The sequence below is a fragment of the Dreissena polymorpha genome, chromosome 11, assembly GCF_020536995.1.
Source record: "Dreissena polymorpha isolate Duluth1 chromosome 11, UMN_Dpol_1.0, whole genome shotgun sequence".
Classification (NCBI taxonomy): Eukaryota; Metazoa; Mollusca; class Bivalvia; order Myida; family Dreissenidae; genus Dreissena; species Dreissena polymorpha.
The window spans coordinates 82,180,766-82,202,556 of NC_068365.1; the positions used below are offsets into that span (position 1 = coordinate 82,180,766).

The 21,791-nt window shown below is 34.4% G+C and overlaps 1 pseudogene; it reads right to left on the bottom strand.

Annotated features, from left to right (window-relative positions):
* Positions 1 to 21,791, bottom strand: part of LOC127849977 (phosducin-like protein 3) — a 36,079-nt pseudogene that overhangs the window by 2,354 nt on the left and 11,934 nt on the right.

Consider the following 21,791-nt stretch of genomic DNA (forward strand, 5'->3'; position numbering starts at 1 on the left):
GGGTCAGAGTTACTAAAGCGTTTCATCAAGTTCCGAAAAACGGGGTTAGGACTTACATTATCTTGATCAATTTCATCGAAAGACTGTCCATCGTCATCATTGAACTGATCCTCTGAATACTCCTCATCGTAATATTGAGCAGATTCAAGTTTCTCAATACGTTCTTTCTGGCTCTTCATATTGTGTTGAGCTCTTGTAAAATAGAGAGAACTTCACAAGTGAGTTCAGGCTCCTTAGACATAGACCTTGTGAACGGAGAATACTGACCTTTGTTAGGAACAGTTTTAGATGTGTCCTCGGACACCTAAGAGGTCTTTTTTACGACCGAAACCGACTTACTGGGTGGTTTCTTACTGTTCTGGACTGGACTGTACCGGTCACGTGTTAAACTTGTAAAATTTTCCGAAGAAATTAACAAAAAAAACACGTTTTTTTTATTGTTTCCGAAGAAAAGTTACGATATTCAGTAAAATTGGTTATGATTTAGAAAATAATTCAAATAATTGCTACTAATAGCAATTAATCTGACATGTGCGATACCGCAGTATAAACTGCGAACGATCTAATTCGTTACGGAAATCGATCACGCCGAAGCGTCTGTACTCAACGATTAGCTAAATCGCACTGACAATATATCGATCTACTCGTGCACATCTCATTTGAGCACGGAAGTTGTATGACGTAATAGAATTATAATGTTTATAATGACGCCGATTACTGTCCAGATAAAACCTATGCGAAGGTTGACAGCTTAATAAACAGTCATGGAGTATTTGTGTAAATCTACTTGTTCCCGTTGTGTTAATGGTAGAGTTGGCAACAGCTGTGCGCAAACTTTTTATTCCAATTATGCTACGTGTCTTATTGATTACTTGCTGGAAAACGAAAACAGCTGTTCTAGTATCTCTGATTTTATCGTTCAAGTTGTTAATGAATTTAGTAATCACGCACCGTAACATTTTTCTATATTATGTTATAATGTCTCATCTGAGTGTAAGTCTTACACTGATGTCCAGTACACATGGGACGATGTGTTATGAGGGCAACTTCTCTCAGGGATACCTTTATTTAATACTATTGTACAGCATGTATGTTAATCGAGCAGAACATCAATTAATGATGTTTTGAGTAGATTTACGGAAACCATTCGCAGACCCGTTATTTTGTAAAACCCGTGTTTAAAATACTAAACCTAGTTTCAATGTAAATTATTGTATAAAGAATGCAGGCTGGTTTGATAGCGAGTGCAATACTGCACGAAATGTGTACCGGGACGCTTTACGTATTTTGATCTCAAGTAAAAGTTATTTATTTTATGATTTCCTGTGGTTTATAGAGAAATATCAGTGAATTAAAACTGATAATTTCACTGTTTCAAACAATGAAAATTATCAGTGAAAATTATCGATAATTTTCACTGTTTATGTTAAATGACGTCATTTTTGTGACGAAATGACGTCATTTTCCCAACGAAATTCTTTTGTTTAACTCTTTAACAATGTATATAAACTGTGAAAAAAGCATAAAATAAAAAGAAAATTTGTTGGTTTCGGTGCATTATCGATTTTAATTCACTCGTGATCATATAAAATATATATTTTCACTCGTGGCTGCGCCACTCGTGAAAATATTATTTTATATGATCACGAGTGAATTAAAATCGATAATCCACCGAATCCAACAAATATCCTCTATATAAACAGAGAACGCGTATGTAAAAGTAAAAGATTTTTAATCCGCAAGAAGAAAGTCTTTTTTTAAAGGCAAAAAAGTGTTGGAGATTAAATTTTAAGAAAACACAAACCAAGGGATTTTTGGCGATTGTTCAAATAAAAAACAGATTCATTAAAGATTAAATATCTTTCGAAGAATTTACAACGGTTTTTGAAACTTTAGTAGTAATATGTCTGATTTTTGTAATACTGAAGTAGAAGATTTATGTTTAAATAATGATTTTAACTTAGAAAAGTCTGCATTTCATGAACTTGACGTTCCTATATCTGTTGAGCAAGTTAAGTTTGCAATAAAACATCTAAAACGAAATAAATCATCGGGTAGCGATTGTATTTTAAATAAATATGTTCTTGAATGCAATTATATTTTGGCTGCACATTGTTGTGATTTGTTTTAACGGTATATTTGTATCGGTTTTTTTCCCGATAAATGGACAAAATTATTGTTTATACCTCTGCAACAAAAAATGAAGTTAATGATGTAAATAACTTCATGTATAGAGGGATAACCTTAGTTAGCTGCTTTTAAAAATTATTTATCAAGATTTTAAATAAACGCATCGAAACCTTTTGCAATGCAAACACAATTATTTCGACTGCGCAGTTCAGATTTAGGGAAAGTAATAAAGCTGTTGATGCTATTTTATACTCCTGATGTCAATTGTTAAAAAAATAAATAAACGTGTGTATGTTATATAGGTCGAAATGTTAACATTTTGATAGTATTTACCGCAATGCATTATGGTTGAAATGTTTTAGTCAGGTATACGAGGAAAATTGCTTAGAATAGTGAAGGATATGTATATAAATGTTACGTCACGTGTTAAATCATGTTCATTTATTCAGATTATTTTAGTTATGCTGTTGGACTGAGGCAAGCGGAGGTAATGTCACTGATTTTGTTTTCCTTTTTTTGTTGAAAACCTCGAACTTACAAGATAGCATTAACTCTGATTTGAATAAAGATGATATTATATTGGTTTAATATTATTTGCAGATGACCCGGCTATTTAAGGCACCAAGTCACCTGCTGAAGTTCAAACTTATTTAGATAACTTATACTTTATATTGCAGTTCTTGTGGGTTGAATGCGAACACTGCAAGAGCAAAAAAAGAATGGTATTTCGGAAAAGGGGGGTATTTTAAGAAAACGGTAATGTAATTATATTGAAGTTGCTGACAACTTTTAACTATTTAGGCACAGTGTTGAATCATACGGCAAGTTTTAAACTAAACCAGGAACATTTGGTTGGTAGGCCATGAATACATGATTGTCTAAATGCAATGAATTTGACATACAATCGACAATATTTTGACTCTTTTGTTGGTTCTCTATTAAATTATGCTTCAGAAGTAAGAGGCTTCACGAAATCCGATGATAAAGTCCGTATACATTTATAATTTTGCAAACGCTTGCTACAAGTGAAAATAAATACATGTAATGTTGATGTTTACTGATTATTTGGTAGATATCAATATGTGTAAACAGTTTGTTGTTTTTTAAACTATTAAACAATGACAATTTTAAACAGAAATGGTACGATAAAATTAATAACAGTACTGTATTAATTAGATATGTATAAAGATTATTAAAGTTGTTTGGAATATGAAACATACTTAGATTTAGTCTGCGATTCATTTGTGTAAGATTTGTATGTACACATCCTTTGAAAATCCAAACTGAAAGTTACGCCAAAAATGACAAACCACGAAATGAACATTATTGTTTATGTTGTAATTACTTTGATTTAGAAGATGGATACCAATGTATATGTATATGCTGATGTAACACTGATTAAGTTCAGTTATTTATAATGTATGTAAATATATGTATATCGAACAACTCTTGTTAAAAGAAATTTGGTTCTAAATAAGACTGTGTATAAGTCTGTCTGTCTGTCTGTCTGTCTGTCTGTCTGTCTGTCTGTCTGTCTGTCTGTCTGTCTGTCTGTCTGTCTGTCTGTCTGTCTGTCTGTCTGTCTGTCTGTCTGTCTGTCCGTACGTCCGTCTGTCTGTCTGTCTATCTGTCTTTATGCCTGTCTTTCTGTCTGTCTTTCTGTCTGTCTGTCTGGCTGGCTGGCTGACATGAACATTTGGGAAATAATTCATGTGCAGTACTAAATGAGTCTAAATGCATATTTCTTAAACTGTGTATTTCCCTACATCTGCATGAGTGACATCTAATTGTCCTTGACAATGACTTGAAAGATGGCTTTTTACAGGTGTACTCGATTATGAACTACCGATGAGCATCAATTCAAAAATGTCACATTAAAGGAAAAGCTACACTGCGCCCTATCAAATATGTAATGCATAGTAAACATACCATAATCATCATCATCAGCATCAGCATCATCATCATTCCCTTGACCGTTCTGGTTGTTGGGGGAGAATACGAGACTACTACACATATATCCTCCGACAGTCAGGTTTGTTGTGTGCTGCTGGGTTCTGAGTCAGCGTCAAGCGTCCAGGTCTGGTACCCGTATAGTAAGATGGACAATATATGGAGGAAGCCTTTATTTGGTGGGTAAGGTCATGTAACTGATTGTTTTCCATCTCAGCCGAACGTGTGACAAGTCATCAGGCAGTACACACCTAAACCAGAGACCTGTATGTGTATTGTGTGCTCATTGTGTAAATTCATATTTTGTACAAGTAGTGTTGAATGCAGAACGATGGAAACACGCCTTCGGGCATTGTTTTGTAGATCTAGTAGAAGCAACGACACATGCACCTTTTGTGAGTTTTTCGCTTTACTGGAATATTGTAAATTCATTTCACTTACTCAAACTAATTCCTTAAATACAACACTGGATAGACATATATAGAGGTAGACACTGGCCGCCTGTCCAACTACTAAAGGCTGCAAAGGTAGCTCTTTTTTTCCTGGTACATGCAGGCAGGACATCTAGACAGTGATTACACGGGGGGTAAACATCACAATTCGAAATGTTGTCCCTTATGATGATTTTGCAACTGATGATAATTTTGCCTCAGTGAAACCAATATATCCCCTTAATTAATCAGCATGTTGAAGAAAATGAACAAAAAAATCCAATAAACACTGCAATACCAGTGAAACGCTGCTCCATCATGAAAGCAGAGGAAAGATTTTGGGTATTGATTTACTACACCTTTAAATGCAACTATGCAACGGAGAATTAGCTAATCTCATTTCAATGCAAATTAGTGATCTATAATATTGAATTTGTCGAAGGTACATAAAACAAAAAGTGAGCCGGAATAACCAAAAACAACAGTACGTAAAATTACATTGTATATCTCCCATAAGCCATCAATTTCGATTTCACAGATTTTCATTGAACACAAATTAGAATGAACAAGAAAGTGTTGTTGATACTTACAAATATTTCATTTTGACATTTGTATTCAGCAATTCTTTACAATGCAAAAATGCGAGTTTTTCTTATTATTTTAACCCACTGCAACTGATCTTCGAGGTCGCTGGGAGCCGTTTATATGAACTCATAAAAGCTGAAAACATTTAGGAAAAACAAGAGCATTACGTGGTCGAATTTAAACCCTTATCCGGATAGAGTCAGGGCCAAGTTATGGCCGAGGTATTGTAGGTGGCTATGGTATTGTACACACATGAAAGTTGTGTTTGCATCCAATACCTTATCATTAATTTGTCTGAATCAAAAATGCAAGATAAACATTGTATAATGTGAATTTTAATAAAACACCAAACTTGGATAAAACATCATTATAAGTATGTCTTCAAAGAAAACTGTTCAATGAATGTTCTTCATGCATTTTTGTAATAAGTCTATTTTTTAAATAATTGAACATTTCCATAATCTGTTTGTTAACAGGGAGTGTTTTTTCATCATATTAAAATTATTTTTAAACATGCAAGGATGTTTGCTGTATATGCAAGTGCCTGTTTTACTAAATAACAAGTAAAATTGCATATTATGAATTGTTGGACGAACAAAGTTTCTTCTAACTAATACAATCGTGCGTATAAAGATTGCATTGAAAAAGTTGCACACCTTAAGAAATAACACATTATGGGCAGGGCTTTCAACGTTTGTTTTGCGTATTATTATGTTGTTAGTTTTTTTGGTACTGTGCATTATCTCGTACGTTGATTACACTATTTGAAAACGTCAACTTTTTAATCGACTTTACGTGGAACAAGTGTTATATTTTTTAAGATAGCTGGATACTGTCACTTTTTTGAAACGCTTAACATTGAAAAATAAAATCAAATCGTTTCTTTATGCTCATCTAACACGTAATCGTCGTTTTATAGCAATACAATTGATACAAACAAGAAATCAGTGAAAGTAAATTACTAAAGAAAAATATGTAATACGGTACGCCTTCGTGCTAAATGGCTGTCTCTATTTATTATAACTCATACAGAGCAAGTCTTTGTGTTCAAAAGACCAATGGGCGTATTGTCATGTACACTTAAAAATAAATTATGCCATTAATACTTTGTCAGGTTCTTTCCAATATCCTGAGGCCAAAACAATGAGTTATTAAATGCCAATGGAGATTGCTTTTAAGTTGAAGGTGGTTTATTTGTAACGAGGGTATCTGGACGTTGGTCTTGGACCGAGTCGTTATTTAAGCATGAAACTTAAAAAAAAGCTCAACCCTTATTTGTATTAATTGTGTAACTTAAAACATGGTAACGATACAAACACTGATGTAACATTTTGAAATACAAAGAATAAAAATAGACGTAATAAAACCCTGCCTATATATTAGTCTGATAAACATTACACCTGTTTAATCAAGAATGTGCCATTGATGTGGGCTCTTCTCATTTACTTAAATACCATAGTTACATGCTACAGCATTAATTAGTTCACAGCCATCTTGCTATCTTATCTCATAGCAAAGACTGATTCACATTGCGATGTTGTACACTTGCAGTTTTGTTTTAGAAAAAAACAATATCAGGTATATTTAAGGGGTGTTGGTGTTGTATAAGTGCTCTTGCGCAAAGCTAATGTAGCTAAAATATCATCCGAAACGCTTATATCCATTATCGTAGAGTTTTGTGTAGCTTAAACTGTCAAATTTGGCAAATTTGGGAGTTCGTCAAAGCCTGTGGACTATTCTTGCACGATAGACCTTTGCCTATGAAAATGAGTGTTTTTTTAATGAAGCACTTATTTAATCTTAATGATCTTTCTAACTTTCCATGACAGCATATCTCGACTGGAAGTGTTAACTCAAAGATCTATCCGTGTAAGTGAGAGCTGCATTTTAAGTTCTAATACAAAACGCTTTTATTGAAATTCCAAACTTTTTTATTTTATTTTTTAGACTAAATTCCTAAAATGACACTTTGCGGGTGCCGTATTTGCTTATTGGTTGATATTGTACACCAATTGAACGGTAATTGCACGCGTTAAAGCTTCGAAATCACTTGTGATCGCTTTCACATGAAATGCAATACTATACGTACTGCCTCTATTGAATTTGCAACTTTAAATAACATGCTTTTCTGCACAAATCTGCAAACAATCCAGGCCAACAAGAATGACACACTTATCACATATGCTTAGTCAGGAGTTTTGCAAAGTTACGAAAATAAACACAACTCATTTCGTTATCTAACCGCATATTAAGTTGTTGTTAGATTTTCTAACGTGCATAAACCCTGCATAATGTTTTTCGCACATTCGTCTTGCATACAAATGAGGAGCGAGAACTGCATACCAATTGTAAAATATCGCGCGATTTGTGTTGTTTGTTCGTTTTTCTTAAATACCTTATTGTATAATTAGTTAATAACGTTGTGTTATTTCTTTGTTGTTCTGTTAAAAGAAACGGCGGAAACGAAAAACATCAAAACAAAACGAAATTCGAATATATAACTAAATTAGAATTAACATAAGGACATTCTTTTAAAGCAAAGTTTAGTGATATTACTACATTTGTAAAATTTGTAAATACAAATAGTATACTTAAGATTACCTTATGAAGAAATGTATTGATACAAGTGGAACAACACACAGAGTATATTTATACATGTTAGTTTTGGACAGTTGCAATACTATTGGTATGATATAATGATTGCTTACAATCAAAGAAAGGCATGTAACTAAAATAAGTCGACTGATTAGTGATTGACGTGCCTGTAATTTTATTACAATCTCTATTAAATATTCATTTATTTAAATTTATATTACATTTTCATATGCATTTTGCATTGTATACGATTAATTCTAGTATTTATTTTGGTTTAGTAAAAGTACATTGTTTCACTTAAAAGAGCTCTGCTCGTGTCAGGCGAACGTGCATTGTGTGCGTTACTACAAAGATGTCGAACAACACGCGGGATCAAAAACTTGAAACAAACATGCAGGTACATCACTAACATTTGCTGTATTAATAGTTTATACTGAACATTATAAATACAAACTAACCGGGCGAGCGGTCGGTCTTCTTTACGGCGGGAGATCGTTCGAACTGGCGAACAGACCAGAAGACTTAAAAAGGCATACGGACAGACAGACTTTATGACTGTCGGACGGACACTCCGATGGGCAGGCGTGAGAACGAAGCGGCGGACGAACCGACGGAAATACATATAAGAAGGGCATTCACGTTAACCAATACTTAAGTTTTCTTTAAACATAACAAATCACTACTTAAAAACAGACTTCATCTAGCTGCAAAAGCATTATATCCGTACAATTTATATTTACGCCTTTATTGATTTATAAATTCTCGTATACATGTTTACCGACTTTACTTATTTCTTCTATAGGACTTAAAATGCTAGGAATACAATTGATTTCATACATAACACCCGCTGTTTTTTTTTGCGTCAAAAACATATCCGAATATATATATTTCAATTCAAACAAATGAAACAAACATCTGTATCAGCAATACTATATAACCATGTACAAAAAAAATCGTACCAACATTTTACTGATAAAAAAGTATTCACTATTCATTAAAAGTATTTATATCTGTATATATAGATTCCAGAGCCCTTTACAGAAGTGTCTATCCGGATGTCAGAAGCGCTATATGCCAGTGGAGCTGGGAAGGATACTGTAATGGAGCGAAGAGGAACATACCTGTGCGAGAGCGCTTCGAGACGATATCTGAGCGTTTACAGGGAGACTTTTATAAAACATACTTGTGGCGAGAGCGCTTCGAAAAATATTTGAGAGTTTACAGGGACACTTTCATGAATGTTTTCATTTCGAGAGCCAATCGGAAGGCACGACAGCTCCCGGTCTCCAGTCTGATGTTGATTTCCTTTTCAGCGACAACGATGTGAATATAATGATAATCTGGGGAGACTTGATGAATGACTTGAGGAACCTTCTGACTCCCCCACAACAGTACTTGCTACAACCGGAGACAAGTATGTATGACCACGCGTTCGTAAGGAACGATTCGGGAGAAATACTGGTCAGCGCCGAACGTTGGAAACGGGATATTGAGTATCGTTATGAACACATTGGAAAGGCAACCAAAAATGGGCCTTTTGTTACTTGTCTAGCTAACTGGGACATTGTAAAAGTATTTCCCGTACGCAAACATCTTCCTTAAAAACAACACTGGATAGACAGTTGTAGAAGGAGAAACTTGCCACATAGTCAGCTACTTGATGCTGCATGGATAACCCCGTGTTTCGTGGTACCTGCAAGACATCAAGACAGTGATTACAAGCGCGAAGAATGGCGACTTTCTCCGAATGTCATAGAACGAAGGTTGATGTTTAGCTTTAACATGACACAAATACAATGTTAAATTGTATTAAATCTAATAAAAATCCATATTTGCTAATATTGTAGGAGAGTCTTTAACAAGCTTTCATTGTTAAACATTAATGTTTTTCACCATAGAAAGAACAAATCTATCTCTGTGGTTCGAACATAACCTTGTGTTTCTTCTCCGGCTTTGTTGACAAGTGTTAAGGAAAATGCTGCGTATTGGACGGCTCCCGCATTATATCATAGAAGGAGTGAACTTGTTTGATGGAAAACTTTCTAAGCTGCAGCAGAGACGCCTTTGGTGTATGTAGACTTGTATGATAAGGAACAACTTACAATATGTATTTTAAATTGGTATAGATCACATAGGATGTCGCTAACAAGCGTGTAGTATACGGCGATCTGGAGGAACTGTAGAACTTGGACGTCTATGCTTACATAACAGCATCAGCTTACTGCTGAAGTTCGAATGCTTAGACAAATTTTCCTAGCAGTTTCGAGCTTTAATACATGTATAACAAACGCGCACTTGTCATACCATTCTCGAGCAAGGTATAAAATATTTATTTAGGAATGTTTTATATGGCTTCGTAAATTGTAGATTGAGAACTGTTGATTTAGAGTTAATTAAACACCTGTACGCGTTGCATATATCTATGCAATCATCTAACTGTTTGCGACTAAAAATATATTGATTACAGCAAAATTATAAGTCGTTTCCAATAAACCTTAAACACCGATGAGGCATCAAGTCACTTCAAGTTGGCTTCTACACTGAACTGTATGGGACATCTTCAAGCAGCAGTTATGGTTTTGGAGGACGTGGAGAGAACGTAGCATAGCAATATAAAGGCTGTGTGTGGATGTAGACGTTTAGTAGGAGACCGTGTTTACTCACAAAATGTTGGATAACCATGACAACGGATTCATTGAACTCGGATTCTGTGTCACTTTTCTATAGCAATAATTGTACTGCACTCCTTTGGTGTTGTTGTTTGAAATTAATAGCGCATTCAACTGAAGAGAAAGTAGAACGGAAAACTTTAACTGAGAAACAATGGATGGACTGTGCTGGGGTTGCTGCTCGTCCATTCCTACACAACCACGTAAACGAGACACGCAGCTACATTCGTTGGCAGTATTATAGTGATATGCGTATGATGAGACATAAATTCAACATTTATCATCATGACACCGCAATATTCTTGCTTGGACATTGCTATGAAATCGAAGGTGACTATAGCTTGTAGTTATAAAACTAAGGGCATTGTTTGGGATGTGTCGGTACGAACAATGATGCCACCTACAAGTCCGGCGTACGAGGCTTCTTAAGTGGTTAAACATACAATAAAAACAATTATCCTGTGTTCAGTATTACACTGAACTGTCGCAATTGTGTGATAAAATGCTTGTGATTAGTAACTTTGCAATATTTGATGAACTCAATCTTAAAACATGTTTAGAGATGCGTTAAATATGTTTATTTCAGATATGTAAAATCGCTGTTTATGCTTTAACGGCGATTTTTTAGTTATCCTAGAGTGTAGGAAATATGTTGTACACATAGTTATGGTGTTTTGTATTCTAAGTTATTATGTAATATGCATATGAGGTATAAAGTGTGCTGTGAATGTAAGTGGTTAGCGTAATTGAGATTCAGCATTTATCAGCAGTCACTGCAATCATATAAACTAACGTTAATACACACTTAAAATGTGCGTTTTTCTGTTCCAAAACTAAGCTCTTTAGCAAACTTCCCTATGTTCTGACGGATATTTAATGATAACATATTGGAGAAAGAGTGTCGAGCGCAAGAACCACATGACGTCCTGCAATGTTACTTTGAATAGCCATAACTTTATCAATTGTGCAGCGATTTCCATGAACTAGGTCCTATTCAAAGCAGAAATGAATTTCCTTTCTTGAAAGGACATATCTTGTATTTTTACAAATACTGGATCAAAATTTTAAAATATAACACGATACACAACTCGCCTGACCAACTCGTCAACGATAAGACACGATTAATGAATAAAATCTTCAGAGGTAAAGACACGCATTAGACCAATGAAATCACTCCTGTGTTTAAAATGTCGGCCAGTTGAAATTTATGTGAACAAAGGTTTCAAACTGCGCTGGACAATTAGTTCTGATGCATGATGTAACGGCAAGAGCGTTAAGAATGATTTTTCATACGTTTTGTTGAATTATGGCTCCCAGGTCCGTGAACTTTGGTCCGTGAACTTTGCAGGGAAAATGCCCTTCACTCAGTAAAGATTTCAGACTTCGATCGGGTCTGATCCATGTTGAGTAGGTCACGCGAGTTGTGTATAGTGTTATTTCTTATTTCTTTTGTTTTGACTTGACTATATGTAGTTTAAAAAACAACAACAAAAGAGTTGCATGTCATTGAATTTAACATTACATCAGACAAAAGGCAATTACAAAGCTATATCTGATACAAGTATTTATTTACTTATGTATTGATATAATTTAATTCTTTATAATAAAATGTTGGTGGAAAGTTTATGTTTAAAGCATCAACGGCCCTAAACAACTAAAAGATTATCAACTCAGGATGAATATGATAATACTACATCTCATCTGGTGGCATTTTATTCTTTGTTGTATCAAGCAATAATAACACACAGTAAACATTGCATTAAAATATCCATTCGAAATTACACAAGATAGAAAGCATGAACTAATGTTATCCCAATGTTTTTGTCGTTTGCTACTGCAATAGGAACAAACGATAGTGAAATGTTGTTATCTTCAAAGCCCTAAAAAGCTTTTCAAAAGCCAGAAAAAATGGTATTGATGAATTAATAATTAATTTTCTTTCACAACAAGAGCAACTTCAGTAGCATCAAGGAATATGCAAATGACTAACAAATAAGTCACAAACAAACAAACGGATACAGAATTGCATTCAGCAATCATATAGTTAAAAATCTCACATCACAAAAATATCTCCAAAAACTGTTAAAAATATTCCATACATAAAAATCAAATTACGTTTTTAAAAGTCCAAGCTCCACAGAGGCCTAATGCAATATATACAACTCCAAATAGTTCTTCAACCATATTTTTCTTACCTATTTACCGTTCAGATTTTTAAGAAATTATGGCATTTGTTAGAGCCAAAGTCCAAATTCTATGTTCTTGTGCACATTAAATAACATGAATAAAAGTTTATGAAAACATTTCACTGCACATAAGAATACCGCATTTATAAGGGATTATATTGAAAACGTCTTCATTATAAGGAAAAACATGGTTGACTCATATTGCAGTGTTTATTTTAAGCCCTTGGTTATGCATACATTAAGCATGCAATAAAATTATCAAGGTATTATAATTGTAAAATGTTAATTTATGTTTATATATTTTGCTACTTTAGATGTCCATTTGATACTGTTTTCAATCTGTTAATAAAAACGTGGCCATGATTAAAAAGAGCTGTCAGAGGACAGCGCGCTCGACTATTAGTGTCCTTGACAGTATAATGTAAGCCATCATAAGGAAATTGTTTATATTCAAGAATTTATTTACGACGGTTTTTCAAAAATAAAAAATATTTTTTTTTATTTTTTTTTTTTTGGGGGGGGGGGGGGTTTCAAAAATAAAATCTATCAAAAATAAAAAAGGGATACAAACATTATTTTTTTAGGGGGGGGGGGCAAGGATTCTGGGTAGGGGCGTGGGGTATTGTTTGGGTGGAATCCATTGTGGTATTCAGGTAAGTGTTGTTTTGTCAAAGTATTAATAAAATCTGAACATAAATAAAGAAGTTATGGCAATGTAACTAAAGTAATATGCATATTGTAAATGGAAAAAGGGTGATAATTGTTACAAATTATTTGAAACAGTTGTTTGCTCTTGTTTATAGATTAAGGTCATGTTGGTAAAGAAGTATGCAAAATATAAAAGCAATATGTCAAGGGATATAGAAAATATTTGAGGTGGTAGGCAAACTTTAAGATAGAAAATCTTAATGAAAAAAGGGCCATAATTCTGTCATTTTGCTTGATACAGTTGTCTGCTCTTGTTTATAGATTGAGATCATGTTGGTAAAGAAGTATGCAAAATATAAAAGCAATAAGTCGAAGGATATAGAACATATTTGAGATGGTACGCAAACTTTAACATAGACTAGAGCTGTCAGACGACAGCGCTCTCGACTATTCTAGTGCTATACAGAATAACGTAAGCCATCATGGGGAAATTGTTCATATTCAATAATTTATTAGAAGATCTTTCAAAAATAAAAAAATGTAAACAAAAATAACAAAAACTTGGGGGGTAAGAAGGGGTTGAGAGGCGGTTATAATGTGGGGTGTGGTATTTTATTAGATGATCTTTCAAAAATAATAAAACATAAAAAAAATAAAAAAATTGGGTGGGGGAGGGGGGGCAGGGATTCTGGGTTGGGGCGTGGGGTATTGTTTGGGTGGAATCCATTGTGGTATTCAGGTTAGTGTTGTTTTGTCAAAGTATTAATAAAATCTGATCATAAATAAAGAAATCATGGCAATGTAACTAAAGTAATATGCATAATATAATGGAAAATGGGCCATAATTCTTACAAAATGCTTGATACAGTTGTCTGCTCCTGTTTATAGATTGGGGTCATGTTGGATAAGAAGTTTGCAAAATATGAAAGCAATATGTCAAGGAACATTGCAAATATTTGAGGTGGTACGCAAACTTTAACATTTACATGCTCTTGCTTACCGCAACGCAAACGCTAACGCCAACGCCGGGGTGAGTAGGATAGCTCCACTATATGTATTTCATATATGATAGTCGAGCTAATAATATAAGTGAACAAGCGTGCCCAACTGTCACAAGATATGCCCGATCAAAGGTTTTGGACACCATGATCAATGCTTAAAATGCACCAAGTGACCTTGGAACCTAGTTATTGACCCGGCATAACCCATATTTGAACTTGACCTAGATATCATTTAGATGTAACATCTGAATTAATATGGTGAAGATCAGATGAAAACTACTTCAATTAGAGAGGGGACACCATGCTTAATGCTTGAAATGCAACATGTGACCTAATGACCTCGTTTTTACCCGGCATGACCCATATTCGAACTTGACCTACATATCATCTAGACACAACTTCTGACCAAATAAGGTGAAGATAAGATGAAAACTACGTCAATTAGAGAGCTGACACCATGCTAAATGCTTGAAATGCACTAAGCGACCTCGTCATCTAGTTTTTGACCCGGCATGACCCATATTTGAACTTGACCTACATATCATCTAGACACAACTTCTGACGAAATTTGGTGAAGATCGGGTGAAAACTACTTCAATTAGAGAGCAGACACCATGCATAATCCTTGAAATGCACTTAGTGACCCCGTGACCTAGTTTTTGACCCGGCATGACCCATATGCAAACTGGGCCTGAATATTGTCTAGACACAACTTCTGTCCAAGTTTGGGGAAGATAGGATGAAAACTATTTGAAGTAGAGAGTGGACACTGCTGTGGACGTCGCCCGCCGCCCGTCAAGGTTGAAACTATTATACTTCCCGTTTTTAAAACGGGCGTATAAAAAAGGGCCATTATTGTTACAAAATGCTTGATGCAGTTGTCTGCTCTTGTTTATAGGTTGGAGTCATGTTGGTTAAGAAGTATGCAAAATATAAAAGCAATATGTCAAGGGTCATAGGAAATATTTGGGGTGGTACACAAACTTAAACATAGATTTATCAATAATATGCATATTCTAAGTGAAAAAAGGGCCATAATTCTGTCATTATGCTTGATACAGTTGTCTGCTCTTGTTTATAGGCTGGGGTTATGTTGGTATTGAAGTATGCAAAATATGAAAGCTATATGTCAAGGGACATTTGAAATATTTGGGGAAGTATGCGAACTTTAACATTGGCACGCTCACGCCGACGCCAGGGTGAGTAGGATTGCTCCACTATATATATTTCATATATAATAGCAGAGCTAAAAATGCAAGTAAATAAATAAAAACATTCTAGTGCACAGATTACATAGAAATTGCATAGAATTATTTCAAATATTTGGCCTCTACAAGACTTGTAAAAATGTTTTATAAGTAAATGTTTACATACATAAACAAATATTTTAATTCTATATGTACTTCTTAATAAATTGAACAGAACATAAACATAATAACCTGCTGCCTGTTGAAACATAGATGTAGCTTTGGATGTCATTGAATACGTATTTTACTGAAGACAATATATGACGCATTTAAATGATGATTGATATAATTTTGGCATTAAATTAAATAACCAACAAACAAAAATTATACTCAATTAACACATCTGCTTTAAGTGGCCAAAATGAGCCATGCATTGAAATTTATCTTAATCTTTCCAGTTTCTTGATAATTTCTCTCTGAAAAAATAATACCACTTTTTTGTAGTCGACAATATAAAAAATGAACAATGTAAAAACGCTAAGATTTAGCGTTCATGACGTCGAGCGCAATTAGCATTCTTTCTCATTTCTTTTCACTACTTATTTACTAGCAAAAAAATATTAGTGGCTTAAAACTTAACTCGCAATTAGTAGTTTTCACTCGCATTTTGCGAGTGTGCAAGTGTTAATTTCGAGCCCTGAATTGTATCTTTTGAGTTAAGCTCAAACACTGGACCTGGAGCTTTTGTAAGATACAAGGCTTTTACACCTGTACCACTTTGTCAGATTTGTTCAAAGGCAAATAACAATGGAATAGGCGGATGGATCACTGTGAATGAAAAAATGTCTAGCACATCTACTTTCCATCACAATAATATATTTACCTTTTCAATTTAAACGCTTGAGAAATGTAAACAAAATTCAATTCTACTGTACCAATGACTCTAAAATACTTTCTCTCAACCTTCATTTAAGAGGTACCGTATACACGAGCCTCTGTCTGGGAAAAAAGGGCTTAATGCAACTTCTGCGGAAAACTGGGTTTAATGCATTTCTGAACATGTTTCCCTGATGAGCCTGTGCAGATTGCACTAGCTAATCTGGGACAACACATGCATGAAACTTGGTTTTCCCAGCACAAGACTTTATTATTAAACAGATTGGCGGACAAAATATCTTTTTTTTCAAATTACCAATTTCAAGTCCAGATACCATGACTTACTGCCAGCTATTGAAATAATTAACAAGTATGGTCTTTGTGCTATGACAGTAAAAAAAACAAGAGGGCCATGATGGCCCTGAATCGCTAACCTGACTAACCTTGCTACATCTACTTAAATTGTATCAGATCCATATACAATCCCAAGAAAGATTTCATTAATTAATACATTCTCACAAAATGTCATTAAGACGTGATGAAAACTGTGAACTCTTTACTTACTAGAACTGGCCGGTGACCTAATTTTTGACCCCAGATGACCCATATATGATCCAAAATCAAATATTATCAAGATAAACATTCTGACCAGATGAAAACTATGACCTCTAATGTCTACACAAGGTTTTTCTATGATTTGACCTAGTGACCTTGTTTTTTACCACAGATGTCCCAAATAAAATCCCAACCCAGATTTCATCAAGATTAACATTCTGGCCAAATTTAATTAAGTTTGGATGAAAACTGTGACCTCTACTGTCTACAATTTTTTTTTATTTGACCTAGTGACCTAGTTATTGACCCTTGCTGACCCAAATTCAATCCCAAAACAGATTTTTACAAGACAAACATTCTGACAATATTTAATTAAGATCTGATGAAAACTGTGACCTCTATTGTCTACATGTACACAAGGCTTTTCTATGATTTGACCTAGTGACCTAGTTTCTGACCCAAGATTACCCAATCCAGATTTTATTAAGATAAACATTCTGACCAAATTTCATAAAGATTGGATGAAAACTGTGACCTCTATTGTCTGCACAAGGTTTTTGTTTTATTTTACCTAGTGACCTATATACATACCTGTCTACCAAGAACAGATACCAATTAATACATAGAGACCGACATTCTTTTAATCCACATTGTTTTGGGGACATTGAATGCGATAATTGTCATCAATTAACAAAGTGTCTCGCCCAGTGTCGGCATGTTTTCTATTAGCCGAAATGGAGTTTGTAACCCACGCTCTGATTAGTCAGGAGAGGGTATCCTGCCAAATACCTGTATGACGAGCGCTGTGAATGGTTGCTTATCAATTTTCAATAGGTAATTTACAACGCCAGGGGGCGGAGTTTCGTCGATTTGGTCAGTTGATTGACGATGGCATGTATTTGGTAATAAACAGATGCAGCTTTGATAGCGCTGCGGATATGATAATTGCCAGATTTTAGGGCGAAGTGGTTATCGCCGGTGCTTTTGATCAGGGCGATTACAGGAGCCGCGGCGATATAATCGCCCGAGTCGCCCAGTTGCGTGATCCCTGGACCTAGTTTTTAACCCCAGATGACCCAAATACAATCCCAACCCAGATTTCATCAGGATAAACATTCTGACTAAATTTAATAAAGATTGGATGAAAACTGTGACCTCTATTGTCTACACAAGGTTTTTCTAATATGTGGCCTGTGGACCTAGTTTTTGACCCCAGGTAACCCAAATACAATCCCAACCCAGATTTCATCATGATAAACATTCTGATCAAAGTTTATAAAGATTAGATGAAAACTGTGACCTCTATTGTCTACACGAGGTTTTTCTAATATTTAACCTAGTGACCTAGTATTTGACCCCAGATGACCCAAATACAATCCCAACCCAGATTTCATCAAAATAAACATTCTGATCAAATTTCATAAAGATTGGATGAAAACTGCGACCTCTATTGTCTACACAAGGTTTTTCTTAAATTTTCTATTATTTTACCTAGTGAACTAGTTTTTTACCTAGTAACCTAGTTGTTTACCCCAGATGACCCAAATTCAATCCCAACCCAGATTTCATCAAGATAAACATTCTGACAAAATTTCATAAAAATTGGATGAAAACTGTGACCTCTACTGTCTAAACAAACAAATTGTTGATGGTTTTTCGATTATTTTACTTAGTGACCTTGTTTTTGAACCCAGATGACCCAAATACAATCCCAACCCAGATTTCATCACGATAAACATTCTGACCGAATTTCATAAAGATTGAACGAAAACTGCGACCTCTACCGTCTACACAAGGTTTTTCTATTAATTGACCTAGTGTCCTAGTTTTGGACCTAGTGACCTAGTTTTTGAACGAAGATGACCAAAAAACATTCCCAACCCAGTTTTCATCAAGATGAAAATTCTGACCAATCCAAATTTCATAAAGATTGGATGAAAATTGTGACCTCTACTGTCTACACAAACAAATTGTTGACGGATGCACGCACACATGCACAACGGACGCCGGACATCACACGGTACTTAAGCTCACCATGTCACTTTGTGACAGGTGAGCTCAAAATAAAATGGGAAATTTTAATAACATCGCTGCAAAACAATAAAAAAACGGCATTATCGGTTAACATTTGCACTTCGCTCAACTGGTAACTAAGTCTGTTAATATTTTGGCTATGCATACCATCCTTAATTGGAGTGTAGTTTATGTAAGAAACAACTATCCCATTTCAAGACCTTTATAAACAAACAAGCTTCTTAATAAATTAAAATGCTTTTTATAAGTCTCTATAATGCTCAAAATCAACGAAAATTTCGTAAAGAATTTCGAAAAATACAGATAACACCTAAACAATCAGTGTTCCTTTTAGCAATAGCCACAAATTTTAACGCTAGATATGGTATGATTACATAGATTTCTGTAGATACAAAATGCTGGTTTTTATTTATCTGTGACACAATTAATTCCATTTTAATTTCCCACGAATATACCATGTTAGTGTTCATGTGTGGTATGCATAGATATCGTAGCGAGAAATTAAAGTGAAATTAAATTTGCACAACAATAATAAAAACGAACATTTTGTATCTACTAACATCTAGACTATTTTACCAGACCAAATCTGGCGTTGAAATTTCGGCAATTGTCATTAGGAACACTGATTTTTAATTGGTTAAATTTATTCAACGAACAATTGTACGACATGTTCGTTTATTTTGAGTAGTAGTGTCACTTTAACCTTTAACCATCTTACTTAACTTTTTTCATGTGACAATAAGACCATTCTTTCTTAAAAGAGTTGGGTGGCCCTTAAAATGCTAGTTTGTTTTAACCCTTTCCTAATCAGAGGCAAAGAAAAAATGGCTATGTGCAAAAGGCATAAAATCAGAACAGCCTCTGAGTAACTAGCAGTCTGTCCTGGTTTTATGCTGTTTGCTGCTCATCAGCATCTAAGGGTTGGAAATACAGCCTTTAAAACTTGAATTAAGTAAGAACAGTCTTTATATAAATATAACTTTTTAACGGAATACAAATGCATTAAAATATGTATCTAAGAGGTTAAAGGTTAATGCACCACAGAAAGTGGTTTACTTGCTGCTGTTGTATTGTTTAAGTAACTCTTCAGAGCTTGTAAAATGAGGTCAAATTTGAGAGCCAGGGGAAAATTTTAAGTAACAAGACAATAAAATAATTGTTTAACATTCCTACCATCTTTCTTCAAGTTCATGCCGCCAAATGCAAGAGGTCCAACAAACTGTTTTTTCATCTCCCCTTCTTTGTAGACAAATATTGTTGATTCAAAAGCTTACATAATGGAATTCTAAAAAATAAAATAATTATTTAATAGTATAATTTTATAGCGAACAAAGTAAAAAGTTATCAACAAAAATCAAAATATTAATATGTAACAATTTCCAACATTTTTTTTAGGGGAGAGGGGAGTTTGGGCCTATATTGGATGCCTATGACGTATTACTATATCAATAAAGTACATCAGCAAGTGTAGATTACATGTAAAGGATACATTAAATTTAATCCCAAATCTCACAGCTATAAACTTAATTAAATATATATTTTTAACATACAATATCTTTAATAGTTTTAATTTTGACTTTAACAACTTTTAGACAACCCATCATATTCCTACTTGTATAATATATTATACAAATAGCGGTTCCAAATAGCGGTTTCATTCAGATAATTGTAGTATATATGCAAGCGTTTCGCCATGATATTGACTAAGGATGAGCAAGAGACATGAAATGTTATTTTGAAAAGATTTTAAATTGGTAAGCTATGTTTATAATACCAATTAGTGTTGTTGTAATATATCTGGCAAAATCAAGGGTAACACTATTTTGTACTGAATTTGTTTTCATTCACCAACTTACCCTTCCTTATATACGTGAATTACAACCCATATCCCTTCTCCTGCTTTGTTCACTTCTGTTACCCAATCGAATTTGCATATTTCACGCACTTCACCAAACTTGCTTCTTTGATGAGCTGCATGCATTTCTGCAAGTCTTTGTCGACTGAAAGTACCAGTTTTCAAAGCTGAATTTATTTGTGTACTTTAGATATATAAAACAACAATAATAATAACAAAATGCTGCATTCAATAAAAACTGATGCCACCATTGGAAGCTTTGCCAGCATTGATTCATCGACCCATTCAAGTGTTATACAGTAGCAGAATGTTAAGGTCAACACATTTAAAATGTATATTGCATGTAAAACAAGAGCAACGCATAATGGGTGCCAACGCTCGGCTGCAGTTGCATTTTTGAATAAATGAAAGCTTGTCAGAATTTTATCTTTTTAGAGTTCACAGTGACCTTGACCTTTGACCTAGTGACCAAAAAAAATGAGTGTAGCATGTATAACTCATCAAGGTGCATCTACATGTGAAGATTCAAAGTTGCAGATGGAAGCACTTTGATTTTAGAGCCAATGTTAAGGTTTTAGCACGGCGGACGCCGGACACGACAAGACAAGCTGGCTATGACAATACCTCGGGTTTTCTCCGAAAACAGCCGAGCTAAAAAACTACGCCAAGTGATGTCAGTGTATACAGTATTAAATTGAATTATCAATGCTTTTCATTAATAAGTAATAATGTTAAGAGAACAGTCAATTAACAAAGAATATGGATTTTTTTAAATAGCCGAAGTACGCAAACAATGTTGAGATCAAAATGAGGTCAAGGTAAAGATGACTCAAAGTGAGTGGTTGTGTTGAAAGTGTTCAAATATATCACACAAGCAAGTGTCAAAGCTTTGCAGAAAGCACGATTGATTTTAGAAGAAAATTGTAATTTTGCATTAATGAAGAATACCAAGTGTAATACAAAATTTGTCCAAAAGGACTTCAATATCACGATCAACATGACTTACCGGGATGAGATTGTGGTGATGGTATAAAAGCTTTGTAGTGAGAACTATTGATGTTAAACGAAACATGTCATTTACAGCTAACC